The sequence below is a fragment of the Peromyscus maniculatus genome, chromosome 4 (genome assembly GCF_049852395.1).
Source record: "Peromyscus maniculatus bairdii isolate BWxNUB_F1_BW_parent chromosome 4, HU_Pman_BW_mat_3.1, whole genome shotgun sequence".
Lineage (NCBI taxonomy): Eukaryota > Metazoa > Chordata > Mammalia > Rodentia > Cricetidae > Peromyscus > Peromyscus maniculatus.
In genome coordinates, this window is record NC_134855.1 from 100,247,755 (window position 1) to 100,262,276 (window position 14,522).

Here is a 14,522-nt window from a genome sequence, read left to right on the forward strand (position 1 = left end):
GAATTCCCTGTGAAAGCTCAGTCTGGTTTAAACTAGCAATCCTTTGCCCCAGGCTCCAGAGAGGGTTGAGTTGATGGGTTAGCACCACCTTTAGTATGAGCAGAGAAAAGGTAAGTCTCCAAAGAGGGGTGAGTTCAAAGCTAAGGAAGGAGGGTGTGAGGGGAAAACAGCAAATCTATTATTCCTGTGATTCCAGATTTCAAATATGTTAAATTTCTTGCTATGCGCAAATTCTAATGTATATGAATTCCTATACAGTGATGTGACCTCTGATCTCCTGGGGTGGGGATGTCTTGTTGTATTGCAGATTGTCATTTTTTTTTCAAGTCTAGCTGGGGTACTCCCAGGTAATACAAATGCTATTGTTGTATTGCAGATTATCATTTTTTCAGGTCTAGCTGGGGTACTCCCAGGTAATACAAATGCTATTGTTGTATTGCAGATTATCATTTTTTTTTCAGGTCTAGCTGGGGTACTCCCAGGTAATACAAATGCTATTGGACTCCAGCTACACACTGAAAAGACACTGAAAACTGTCGCTTCGTGAGGTATAATACAGGAAATAAGAGGTTCCCATTCCAGAGTGTACAGTTTAAAATATTAACTGACGATACAAAGGGGAACAAAAGACATGGCAGGTACCGAGGAGATTCTAGCTAATCCCTATGGAAGGGTCGCCACAATCACCAAATGTGAAAGGATGGAGGAGTCATTGGTCAGGACTCAACAGCTGGATGATCTAGCCAGCTACATGGGCAGGACAATGCCCCTGGTCCTGTCCTAGAGCAGGGTAAAGATAGTTGTTGGTGTGAAAATTAAGGGTGACGAATGATATGAGCTAGCTTGTTTGTGACTGGTCCTTGCTATGTGGCCCTGGCTAGCCTGGTAGTCACCTTGCCATCAGGTCTGCCCTCAGATTCACGGCAAGCCTGTGGTCTCAAGCTTCCCAAGTGCTGGGGTTACAGGTGTGAGCCACCACACTAGCTGTGTTTGCTTCAAAAAATGTAAAATACAGGGAGCATGGTGGTGCCTGGTGGCTAGGATGAGAGTGATCTCCATAGGCTCATATGCTTTTGGGAAGGATTGGGAGGTGTGGCCTTGCTGGAGGAGGTGTGGCTTTGTTAGAGTAGGTGTGTCACTGAGGGTGGACTTGGAGGTTTCAAAACCCACTACAGGCCCAGCCCCTGCCACCCCTCTGACACTCCCCACCTCTGCTTGCTGCTTGAGGATCAGGATGTAAAGCTCTCAGCTACTTCTCCAGCGCCATGCCTGCCAGCCTGCCACCGTGCTCTCTGCCATGATGATAATGGACTAACCTTCTGAAACTGTAAACAAGTCCTCAATTAAATGCCTTCTTCTGTAAGTTGCCTTGGTCATGGTGTCTCTTCATAGCAATAGAACATTGACTAATACATGGTACACACAGATAATCCCAGTTCTTGATAAGGAATTTGTGGGCTGTCTGATACCCTGTCCCACAGACAAAAACAAATGTGCAGTACTGGCTGGATGTGGTGGCACAGCACCTTAATCCCAGCACTTGGAAGGCAGAGGCAGGAGGATCTCTGGGAATTTGAAGCCAGCCTGGTCTACATATTGGGTTCCAGGACAGCCAGGGCTACGTAACAGAGAGACCCTGTCTCAAAAAGCAAAAACAGAACCCTGTAAAATATGGTGGGCATGCCTAATCTAGCACTTGGAGGCTATACCGGGAGGATTCCCTTGATGCATTCAAATCCATCCTGGGAGACTCTGTCTCAAAAAACCAAGAAAGTGGGAGCTGAAGAGATGACTTGGTGGTTAAGGGCACTTGCTGCTCTTCCAGAAGGCTGACTTTGGTCTCAGCACCCATGTCGGGCAACTCCAGTCCCAGGGGCTCCCACACTTCTAGCACATACACACATGTAAATATAGGCAAAGACACCTATACACATAAAAATAAATAACTTAAAAAAATTCTAAGATAGGCTTACTAATAAACGTTAAGAGAAAGAGAAGTTCTCAGTAGAAAAACATGGGTGCAGGCTTCTCAAAGAAGAGCTGAAGAAGCAAGACATTCCCATGTGTGGGTACAGGCTCCTGTAGGCTCCCCAAGAGAGTAATGCTCATTGCTTTTGGTGGCTTCTGTTTTTTTGTTTTTTTTTTTTTTTTTTTTACAATAATCATAATTAGGATTTTGGAGGAATTTGAAGTTAGCATATTCAAAGTGTTGCTGAGAAACCCAAATATGAGACCACAAGGTGGTTCCTCAGGGGTCCTGGACTGGACTATAATTGATAAGGTGAAAGCCTAGCTCACAAGGATAAGTGAATGTAGGATAACTTTACTATGAGCAAAACTAGCTGTTGTTAGAGATTCTCAGGAGATGTCTGGGGAAATGAATGAGGGCCTACTCAAGGTCAGGGCCTACTCAAGGTCATACACTTTCAGAACTTAAGCCTGCCATTACTGTAGCATAAAATATCAATGTATGACAGGGAGATCAATACTATGTTGGCAGCCTTTACAGCAAATCTTGTTTTGGAATTTTTTAACATTTAAAAAATGTGTGTGCGTGTGGTGGGTAGCTGTTCTAGCTTTGACCTGGAAGTACTACCCCCAGTGAGGCTTCTAGTAACTGTCACGCCTACCTATGGCCTGCCCCTGAGGTGGGGTCGAGATGACACCCCTTAAGACCTGAGATCTAGATGTGCTGGCTCTCTTGGTTCCTGGTGATCCTGGATCACAGAGGTAGACTGAGCAGAGTTCTCCAGAGAACACCACTGGACTGTACTTCACCTCTCCCGGACCCTGTAACCTATCCCTTTACTTGTTATAAGTAAAACCCCCAAATAAACCTCCCTTTTAACTACATGGAGTTGCCTTAATACTTCCACCAATATATGTGTGTGTGTGTGTGTGTGTGTGTGTAGGGGGTTAGAGTTGGTTGTCTCCTTCCAGAATTCTACTGGGAATTGAACTGAAGTCATTAGCCTTGGTGGTAGGAACCTTTAGAGGCTTCAGTCAGACTCTTGGGCAAGAAAAATCTTCTGTTTCCCCCATGTTATTATATGTTTCCCTGTCTTTCTATACTCCTTCAGGATTTGGATAGATGAAATAAAAGGTGAAGTGCCTTTCCAACCCAGGAAGGCATCGTGAGTGAAGCAAAGACCTAGAGGTGGTCACAGCATGCTGCGGACGGTGCTCACAGGGGTGGGATTGGAGGGTAGGAATATAATCATTAGGAAAGGGGACAGGATCTCAGAGAGGTGGGGGGATAGACGATGACATTAAAAGTATAGCACAGGGCTGGAGAGCTGGCTCAGCAGTGGAGAGCACTTGTTGCTTTTGCAGAGGCCCTGGATTAACTTCTCAATGACCACATGGTGGTTCACAACTGCCTGTAACTCTGGTTCTAGGGGATCTGATGCCTTCTTCTGACCTCTAAGGGCTCCTGTACACACATACATTCAGGCACACACAGACATCCACATAAAAATAAATATATTTAAAAAAATCATTTTTCACTGGGTGGTGGTGGCGCATGGTCTCCAAAGTGAGTTTCAGGAAAGGTGCAAAGCTACACAGAGAAACCCTGTCTTAAAAAAAACAAAACAAAACAAAAATCATTTTTCAAGCTGAATATGATGGCTCACACCTTTAATTCTGGCATTCTGGAATCAGAGGCAGGCAGATCTCTGTGAGTTTGAAGCCAGCTTAAACAAGCCCCTGACCAGCCAAAGCTGGTGAGAGCCTATTGGGGGGGGGGGGAGGAGGAAAGAGAAAGAAGAGAAAAAAAAAAGCAAAAGTAATTTTTCTTTCAGGGGCAGGAGAGATGGCTTCATAGTTAAGAGCACTGGCTATTCTCCCAGAGAGCCTGGGTTTTGTTCCCAGCACCCACATGGAAGCTTGAGACCCTTTGTGACTCTAGTTCCAGAGGATCTGACACCCTCTTCTGGCCTCCACAGGTACCAGGCATGCACATGGGGACCAGACATGCATGCAGGTGAGACACCTATACACATTTAAAAAGATCATTTTTCAGGCTCTGCAGTTAGGAGCACTTGCTGTTCTTCCAGAGTACTAGAGTTTGATTCTCCAAACCCATGTCTGGAGGCTCACTACTATGTGTAACTTCCTCCCAGGGTATCTGACCCTGTCTTTTGGCCTCCATAGGCAACTGCAAACACATGGTGCACACACACACACACACACACACACACACACACACACACACTAACTAAATTAATTAATTAATTAAAAAAATCTGCCAAAAATAAATTTTCAGTGTGATATAATCTATTGCTATCTGTCTTAGGTTTTTTATGGCTGTGAAGAGACACCATGACCACGGCAACTCTTATAAAGGAAAACATTTAATTGGGGCTGGCTTATGGTTTCAGAGGTTTAGCCCATTATTGTCATGTTGGGAAGCATGGCAGTGTACAGACACACATGGTGCTGGAGAAGGGGCTGATCCTCATGCAACAGGAAGTGAACTGTGTATCACACTGGGGTTAGTTTGAGTGTATAAGACTTCAAAGCCTGCCTCCATAGTGACACACTTCCTCCAGCAAGGCCTCACCTCCTAATAGTGTCACTCCCTATAGGCCACACATTCAAACACATGAGTCTATGGGAGCAGGGGGGCGGGCATACCTATTATATGATTATTCTTTCTGGTGTTCAAATTCTCCCCCTTTGGCCAATGAGAGCCTTCTCAAGAGGTGCCTGTGTGCTTTTTGCTTGGTCTCATCAACTTCACATCCATCTTTTCTCTTTCTCAAATATGTGCTCTGTTATTCATTAAGACTGAGAGTGGGCTCCATTTGTTCCAGCTTAAAAAAAAATACATATGGGTGTTGTGCCTGATTGTACGTCTGTGTACCGTTTGTGTGCCAGAAGGTATTAGATCCCATTACAGGCGGTTGTGAACCACTGTGTGGGTGCTGGGAATAGAACCCAGGTCCTAGTGCTCTTTGCCACTAAACCTCTGCTCCTCATTATACCAATTTCTGTTTGTCCTACATAGGTTTGATCAACTCACTGTTTAAAAAAATTAAATTAGTTTCCAGTGTTTAAAATTATGGGACATCTTGCATGAAACTCCAAGCTCCTGGCTTCTCCAAAAACACCAGAAAGTCTGGCACACTGGGCTATATTCCCATCAAGTACAACTGGCAGAGGATGAACAGCCTTGGTGCCTTCGAATGAATTCACACTGCCAGAGACTGCCTTAGGGTTTCACTGAAGCTCCAAGCTTTTACCACCAACTTTCACTTCCTTTCTTACTGTCATGTCCCTTTGAAGGCTGGGAAAAATGAAAGGGAACGTGGAAGGGAGTGAGGAGAGGAAAGGAAGGAGGCAGGACGTGGGTAAGAGGGTTCGTGTTACTGGAAAATGGGGGAGCACCACTTTCTTTTTGTAGAATCACAGATTCTGTCTTTAATATGAAAATAATACGGTTCTATATTGAAAGAACATAGCATAAAGCAAAATCGTGCAGTCATAAAGCAAACCTTGCCACTCATTTATAGGCTGAAAGAACCCCCCTGAAGCCAGGCACACTTACATATATTGTAATCTCAACTGCTCTAGAGGCGAGAGGACTGAGTTTAGACTAGCTTAGCCAGGGAACATAGCAAGATCCTGGGGGAGGGGAAAGACAGAAAACAAAAAGCCCTCTGTTCAAATATTTATTTGTGGAGCTGGGTGTGGTAGGGTACTTCTGTAATCTCAGTGCTTGGGAAGTTGAGGCAGGAAAAATCCAGAGTCAACTTTGACAACAAGGTGAGTTCAAGGCCAGCTACACGAGACTCTGCTTAAAAAACAAAAAACCAAAACAACAAAAAAAACCAACCAAACAAGCAAACAAACAAACAAAAAAAAAAACCCAACAAAAAATCGAGGTGGAGCTGTGTATGTTTGGAACACAATTGTGGTCAAAACTTAGAGAATCTGAATGGTGGTGCACATCTGTGATCCCAGCCCTGGGAAGGTTGAAGTAGAAGGATTACAGTGAGCTCCTGGAGAGAAGGCTCAGTGGCTAAGAGCTCTTGCTGTTCTTGCAGAGGACTGGGGTCCAGTCCCAGCACTCCAGTTCCGGGGTCCACCACCCTCTTTCGGCCTCCCTGTGTATGCGCTATACATGTAGGCAAAATATTAATACATATAAAACAAAATAAATATTTTTAAGATCTTAAAAAAACAAACAAACAAACAACCCAAGTCCTAAAACAATGAAAGCCACAACAAAAGCCAGAGTGAAACAAGCAACAAAAAAGACCCAGTGAACCCTGCTGCAAACGCCTTGCATTTTCCAGCTTTAGTGGCCCCACTTACATTGTATCTTTCTTGGCAATAAGAGATGAGACTGAAGGGCTTTCAAGTGGACTGCCAAGACAATTTCCTCTTCCAGTCTCTAAATTCAGGTCTTAATGGATAATCTCTTTCTCCCGTTTTCTTTTTCTTCTCCCTAATGTTCTCTACTGGAACTAGTTGGGAACCAGGGCTGGGAGGTGGCAGATAGAAGGAAGACAGGCCTGGAGATGGGTGGAGATTCCCTCAGGATGAGCTCCCTTACCCACCTAGGCAAAGCTATCACTTCGTGTTCTGTTCTCGTATTATAATTTTTGGGGGTTGGAGGTATAGGTATTTTATGGAAGAAGAGGACTGTCTTTACATATATGAATACATTAATTTTTTTTTTTTTACACTATCATGACAATATAACGGCACTGGAAAACGGAAATACTTGGAGTACGAAGTGAAGAATGAGAACCTTCCGGTCAGACTTGGGCACATGCCGTCTGTAATTACAAACGAACGACGCAGTTTTTAAAAATAAAAAACGGGGAGAGAAAAATACCACAAGGCCACAGGGGTGCTGTTTCGCTCATGTTAAATGGCTTAGACACAGGGTTCCAGGGGGAAGGGATTAGAAGCTGTTCGAGCTGAAGCGGTATTCGGAGCGTTAAAGAATTCTTAGAGGCGGCGATCTTTAGAGCTTAGTGTTCAAGGGAGAGAGAGAGGAACCATGGTTCCTTTAAGGAAATGAAGACTCAAAAGAAAAAAAAAAGACAGACCCCTTGCCGTGCCATTGTTGCCACAATGCCGTGACTCGGATTCGAACCGAGGTTGCTGCGGCCACAACGCAGAGTACTAACCACTATACGATCACGGCGAGCTACCGGGGACCTGTAAAATTGCTCTTCCGAATATTCTCTTCAATACTCATAGGCCATCCCACTTCCTGCGTCACTAAATGACCCATCTATTGGGCGGGACTCCAACCTATGGCCTGAGAGTGCGCAGGCGCACCGCGCTGTCGCCGCTTGCTGGGCTTTTTAGTTCCTTAGTCCCGGGACATAGAATTCGCTTGTGACAGGTGTGGGGTTTGGCGGGAGACCTTTGAGCATCCGGGGACCCGAGCTGACTGTCTTGGGGGGGGCCGGGCTCCGGTGGTCTGGACATTTGCCTGCGGGCTCTGCAGAGTTCCCGGGCCTTCGGGGGCGCTCCCTCCCGGATCCCCGGGCTGCTGATCCGCCCCCGCCCCCAGCAGTGACCCACCGCGACCTTTGCGGAGGGGGCGAAAGTCCCAGTACCGGGCTGACCGTGTGGACCTAACTCAGTGACTGTGTGTCAACCTCCACCCCGCCCGCCTCTTCCTTCCAGCCTCTCCCACTCCGGGATGCTCCCTTCGCGGCTTTGCGCCCACCCCTGACCCCCTCTGGGCGGCAGCTGGGACTCGGTCCGGTTTTTCTCCTTGTCCATCCACGCTCGCGCCCACACGGCGCCTAGAACGCGACGGCTGCTTGCCACACACAGGATGCGACAGCAGTTTCTGACAAGTGAGTTCAAAGTGGCCACTTTTTTTTAACCTTCTCCTGTTACAGGGCCACTAGAGATCTCGCTAAGCACCAACTACATCCTTTCACCATTGCACGCCCGAGCCGGCAGGACATTCTCCTGCTTTCCCTGCCGGCGTTTGTGGCTCTCGGTGTCATTCCCCGGCCCCACCGACTGGTGCCCATTCAGTCAACAGCAGTCCCGACAGACAGCGCGGCGGGGGCGGGCAGGCTCTAAAGATGACCCAGGGCGAACCCTTTGGGAGAGGACTCACAACGCCTTTTCATGGCCGTGTTCAAGTCTTTGCACGTGAATTTGCTGCCTGACCGAGTCCCGTCCTACTTAGAAGAGCTGTCTCGAGGGTCACTCCCTCTGCGGAGCCTCTTCTTCACTCTGGCGTCCACTCCAGTGCTTTGAGGGAAGCTTGTAGAAAGCCAAAGCTGTATAGGAAACTAAGAAAAAAAAAACCCCACCGTACTTTTATGAACACGTACACGTATGTATGTTACACTTTCCAGGCTGACCTGTTCTCTGTACTTTGTAGTGAAAAAAATGTATCTTCACCATGAACTGGAATGGAGGACTCCTGGGTTCTGGTAGTCCACTTTAGCCGGAACTGGTTGGTATAAACGCAGTTCTTAACTGTCACTGGAGTCTGAGATTCCATTTTCCGGAATGTTAGGTCAGGATTAAAATGGAACCGAAGAACAAAACACAGCTCCCTTTGCCGTGCCATTGTTTCCACAATGCCGTGACTCGGATTCGAACCGAGGTTGCTGCGGCCACAACGCAGAGTACTAACCACTATACGATCACGGCGAGCTACCGGGAACCTAGGGTCAGGGATCTTTGCTTGATCTCTTCTCTATTCGTTGTCCCGCCCCCTTCTGACGTCACTGGCTTGCTGGCGTTTGTTTCCGCCTATCATCAACGGCGGGACTCCGGAGTGCGCGCAAGCGCTTTGGTTTCCCCGGCTGGGTCTGCGCACTGGCGGAGTGAATCCCTCCGCTTCGCCGCAGTCTTAACAGCTAGGGGCTGAGCCCCACCCCCCCTTTTTTAAAGGCAGGTTCTCATTTCGTCCAGGCTGGACTCGAACTCGAGATTTTCCCGCCCCCACGTCCCGAGTGTTAGTTTTCCCAGTCGCGATCTCGCGGGGCTTGCCAGGCACTTTCATGTTCGTCTTTTATTTTTTTGTGGTGCATCCCCAAAGCCAAGCAGAAACGCGGGGAATCCGTAGCTCCGCGTTGCGGTCAGCTGGGGTCTGTGAGGTACAACAGTATAAGGATCCCGGGACATTGGTCGTTCTCATCTCAAGGACGCCACTGGATACGTGTTACGACGTGGCGTTCCGGTAGCTCGCCGTGATCGTATAGTGGTTAGTACTCTGCGTTGTGGCCGCAGCAACCTCGGTTCGAATCCGAGTCACGGCATTGTGGCAACAATGGCACGGCAAGGGCGCCTTTTTAGCCAGGTCACATCCTTCCTGGTGGCGAAGCCATGGTAACGCCTGGTTAATTAATCAGCCTCCCCTTATGCTTGGTTAATTCTCAGAGATGACTTGTGATCGGTCGGAACTTAACGTTGCAACTTTGACAGATGAAGTACTGTCTCATACTTTTGGACGTGTTTCTCCGAGGTACTTTCTTTCCTCATTTTTTGCCCCGCCAGTGGCTAAGCCAAATATTAGTCCTTTAAAAACCTCACACGACTGAAAACTCCATCACGGGTGACATGGGAAGTATAGGAACAACGCAAAAAGTAAGAGTTAGAGTGGGGTGGGCAGGAAAACATACCAAACCACGTGACAAATGAAAGCTACCACCGTACTTGAGGCGACAATTCTTGTGGCCACTGTTGAGTGCTAATGAAAGCCTCGTGGGTGCCGGTGTTTTCTCCTGGAGCCTCCTCTAACCAGTCTACCCCAGGTTAAAGCAAAATGCTCTTAATACTTTGTTTTATGTGCTTAAAAAAAAAAAAAAAAAAAAAAAAAAAAAAACCGTCTCAACAAATTCAGTCCTGTCCTTTGGCATTAGGCCAACTGGAAGTGAATTTTGGAGCTGGCTCTTGGGCAGGTGATGATGGCTGTGTGTGTGACTGTCAAGAAAGGAATGAGAGAGCTCCTCCCTGGGGGTCTGGGGTGGCAGTACAAGTCCGGAAACATTCCTGGGGAAGACGGACAGTGTAATGTGGTTGTGCTCCTCTTTTACCCACAATCCATCAGGAACAACTTACTGCACAGTGCCTAAATCAAGACTTCATTGCACCCCCCAAAGCCACGCAAGATAAACAACAAAGCAAACAAACCAAAACCAAACAGAAGACACCCTTGCACGCTGTAATTTCCCTGGGTCTCCCAGCAGTTTACTAGATTTGGTGAATTTAAAGCTACATAACAGGACAGCTTGTACGTTAAGAGTGTTCCAAACAGGACACATAGGAGGCGAACCTGAAAACCCATTAAACTGCACTAAAAGTTGTGTATCTAGGAAATCAGTGTCACCAACAGAAAGTGAACCACTCAGGTCACTAGGACTGTGGCCCGCTGTTCCTGTGAGCTGCACCCAGAACGGGGAGTTGCAAGCATTCCTTCCTTGGGAAGACATAAACCACGTCTACCCCCTCCTTCTAAGGTCCCAACAACAAACCAAAGTACAATTCTACCAAAGGTCCCCCCAGAAACTAGAAAGTTTTTGGGTGTACTGTGAGGGGTTACTGGCAGGTGACCATAAGCAGCCACATTAGAAAGTGTTCACCCAGCAGGATGGCTTCTTCCCACAGTCACATAGATGGACCCCACTTCAATCCCCTAGCATATAAACTGTATTGTCTCTGGAGATCCGAGGTCATGGGCAGTTAGGGCAGAATAACATACAGGTGGCCAGGAAGAGTGGTTAGAATCTCAGGGAGAGTTCAGTGACCCTCCCCACCCCTTCCTTCTTTGAGAGAACAGCAAAAGACCACTGGCTCAATCATGATGGCTTCTTGCAACCAGGCTCAGCCTATCTGGTCAAGACCGTGGCTATTTTGCTTGGATGGCCAAGGAGGAAGGAGCAGTCACTCTGATATTTATGGATGCAGAAACGATTTCATTTTCTCTGCCAATTAGGTCCAAGGCAGGAAAAGTTTGAAATTCAAGCAAAGTCAAATTTTATTCAAAGCGGACAATTTTATTAGAGTTTAAAAGAAAGAGAGAGAGAGAGAGAGAGAGAGAGAGAGAGAGAGAGAAAGAGAGAGAGAAAGAAGAGAGAGAGAGAGAGAGAGAGAGAGAGAAAGAAAGAAAGAAAGAAAGAAAGAAAGAAAGAAAGAAAGAAAGAAAGAAAGAAAGAAAGAAAGAACTTCCCCAGGGCAGGTGAGCTGTCAATCTTTGCAGCTGCCAGAGGAAGAGAATGGAGGCCAGAAAAGGAAAAGCCATGCTGTTCAAATTAATCCAACAAGGAGGGGTGAATTAGGGAAAAAGTAAGAAAGCCCAAAGTACTGGGGGTGGGGTGGGGTGGAGAGCATGTATAGGCTCTGGTCGGTAAGAAATAGCCAAAAAAGAAGAAGAGGGAAACAGTTATACCTTTCTTAGTCAGGACTCATTGAGGTGGGCAGACCCTGCAGGATCTCACAGCGGCCTGTAGGGCTGTACTGGGGGTGGAAATTCTGAAAAGCCAAAGTATAAACTTTTGTTAAAGAGATAATTATGCCACCCATCTCTTCTTTAACATGGTTTGAGGTGAGTCTTCCTAGGGGTGGTCCCTTAGTAAGATGATTGATGGCTGATTGACAGTTAGATTAACTAACCGTCTTACGTTTTGGGTAGCTTGGGATGGGAGGTCTACGCCCAGGCAAGAGATTTCATCCTGTTGACAGAAGGAACTAGTTTTCCCTTAATGGGCTTTTTTGTTGCTATGTCAACCCTCTATAAGCATCACGCGTACAACAACCAAGAAAACACAACTCAGAAACATCTGGCACGTAAGGTACCCCACTGGTCACCCGCCTCTGTGACCAGGATGCAGAAGGAAGCTAAGTGGATGTGTCATGACCCAGGTGCAGGAAGAGTCTGTGGGTGGAGTAGGGGACAGAAGGGCAGAGGAGGATGCTCTCCTGCATTTCCCAGAACTGGCCTTTCAGACAGGAATATTGTCGTTCTGGACATGGGTCAACCCAGCAATCAAAAGTTTGTAACATCCTGTTAGGGCCGCTCTGCCAGTTTTCCCTGCTCTGACTTCGGGGCCCCAGATGAGTCTTCATCAGTGATGTGACTGCCAGTTGGGCTTGCCCGCAGGGGAAGAGAAGCATGGCTGTGCTCAAGCCTCTGAATTGTTGGCTGGTTCACCTTACTGTGGTTTTACAGTTTAGACTCCTGGGTATGGCGGGTGTGATTCCTTTCCTCTGCTTATCTCGGGTGATGGTGTTTCTGGGATGGCAAAGCCAAGAGCTAGCGACCCGGAGAGCCTGGCCTGGGATGACCTCAGCACGGTCCAGTTGGCCCACTCAGCGCCCATCTGGCACCCTCCTTCCCTGCTCTCACTTTTCAAAAAAATTATTATTTTATTTCTGGTTTTTTCGAGACAGGGTTTCTCTGTATAGTTTTGGTGCCTGTCCTGGAGCTCACTCTGTAGACCAGGCTGGCCTCGAACTCACAGAGATCTGCCTGGCTCTGCCTCCCGAGTGCTGGGACTAAAGGCATGAGCCACCGCCACCTGGCTATTTTATTTTATTTTTTAAATTTTTTTCTTAATTCATTTTACATACCAACCATAGATCCCCCTTTCATCCCTCCTCTCGCTCCTCCCCATCTCCCCTCCCCCAACCCCTTATCCTCACCTCCAACAGGGTCAGTTCTCCCATGGGGGGACTCCCTGGTGCTTTCAGTTGAGGCAGGACCAAGCTCCTCCCTGCTTTATCAGGGGTGAGCAAGCTGTCTGACCACAGATAATGGGGTCCAGAAAGCCAGCTCATGCACCAGGGATAGATGCTGATCACATTACCAGGGGCCCCTCAAACAGACCCAGCTACACAACTGTCTCCCACATGCAGAGGGCCTAGTCCAGTTCCATGCAGGTTCCATAGCTCTTGGTCTAATGTTCATGAGTTCCTACGAGTTTGGTTCAGTTGTCTCTGTAGATTTCCCTATCATGATCTTGACACCCCTTGCTCATGTAAATCCTCTTCCCTCTCTTCAATTGGACTCTTAGAGCTCAGCCTGGTGCTTCACTGTGGATCTCTGCATCTGTTTCTATCAGTTACTGGATGAAGGCTCTATGATGACAGTTAGGGTATTCACCGATCTGATTACCAGGGTAGGCCAGTTCAGGCACCCTCACCATTGTTGCTAATAGTCTAATCTGGGGTTGTACTTGTGGATTCCTGGGAATTTCCCTAGCACCAGGTTTCTCCCTTACCTCATAATGTCTCCCTCTATCAAGATATCTCATTCATTGGTCTTCCACTCTGTCCCTCCCCCATCCCCTATCTTCTATTGCCCCCCTCCCCAGTTTACTCATCTGAATCTCCTCTGTTTCCCCTTCCCAAGGTGATCCATACATCCCTGCTTTTTTTCCTAGCTTCTCTGGAACTGTGTGTTTTAGTCTGATTATCCTTTGCTTTATATCAAGTATCCACTTATGAGTGAGCACATACCATGTTTGTCTTTCTGAGTCTGGGTTACCTCACTCAAGATGATATTTTCTAGATCCATCCATTTGCCTGCACATTTCATGATGTCATTGTTTTTTTACTGCTGAGCAGGACTCCATTGTGTATATGTACCGCATTTTCTTTATCCATTCTTCAGCTGAGGGGCATCTAGGTTGTTTCCAGGTTCTGGCTATTATGAATAATGCTGCTATGAACATAGTTGCTGCTCTCACTTTTTAAAATGATTTTTTTTCCTTTTGATTCTACAAATGTTACCACACCCCACATTTCCAGCCTGAGGTCCAAGGTCTTCCCTAGGTTTGACAGCCAACAAAGAAGCTGGCAGAGAGAGCTCCTCCAGCACACATCCCAACTCCAGTGCCCTCTTACTTTTCCAGCAGCAGACCCAGGTCTCCACCAGGAGGCGCTGCATCCCAAGAGGTTGACTTGGGGAAACAGCGGCTGTATGTTAATTGAGCCTAACTTAATTGAGCTGACCCTCAGGGATTCTCTGGAAATTCCATACTCAAGTTCATCCTCCTCTCCCTCCTTTCCTCTTTCTTCCCTCCCTCCCACCATTCCTTAAACAGGATTTATTTTGTTCTTAAAATACTGAGTATGGCGGGCCCTACAAAGCTGTGTAAGATGCATTTGGCCCAGAGTGGTTGTGTTTCCGGCACATGTCACGTGACTAGCACAGACACCTCCATTAGTTGGCCTCTTCTTTCTAGATCTTTCCACACTCATTAAAAAGAGGGCATGGGGAGTTCCTGTGGGACTTTATTCCTGTCCCAAGACCTGAAACCTTTCCCTGAGTCCACAAGATGGCAGAGAGTGGTTTCCAGTTCTAGAACTGACCAGTAGGAAGGGATTTTCTGTCACAGAGTCAGTGAAATAAATGTTTCAAAATGTCAAGGGCTGGACACGGCAGCTCAGTGTTTCAGCGTGCTCAGCTTGTGTGAAACCCTGCATTCAGTCTCCAACACTGAAAAACCCAAACCCTAAACCAAAGCTTTGTTACTGATTCCTAAATTTACTGTTTTTCTATTTTCTTACTTTTTTTTTTTTGA

General features: G+C 47.0%; 3 non-coding genes across 3 annotated transcripts; 1 reads left to right on the plus strand and 2 right to left on the minus strand.

Annotated features, from left to right (window-relative positions):
• Positions 1 to 7,090: 7,090 nt before the first annotated feature.
• On the minus strand, positions 7,091 to 7,162 carry Trnah-gug (transfer RNA histidin (anticodon GUG)). The gene has a single exon. It is a non-coding gene; the product is annotated as a tRNA-His (tRNA).
• Positions 7,163 to 8,574: 1,412 nt separating this feature from the next.
• Positions 8,575 to 8,646, minus strand: Trnah-gug (transfer RNA histidin (anticodon GUG)). Its single transcript has one exon. It is a non-coding gene; the product is annotated as a tRNA-His (tRNA).
• A 539-nt stretch (positions 8,647 to 9,185) lies between these two features.
• On the plus strand, positions 9,186 to 9,257 carry Trnah-gug (transfer RNA histidin (anticodon GUG)). Its single transcript has one exon. It is a non-coding gene; the product is annotated as a tRNA-His (tRNA).
• The last annotated feature ends 5,265 nt before the right edge of the window (positions 9,258 to 14,522 follow it).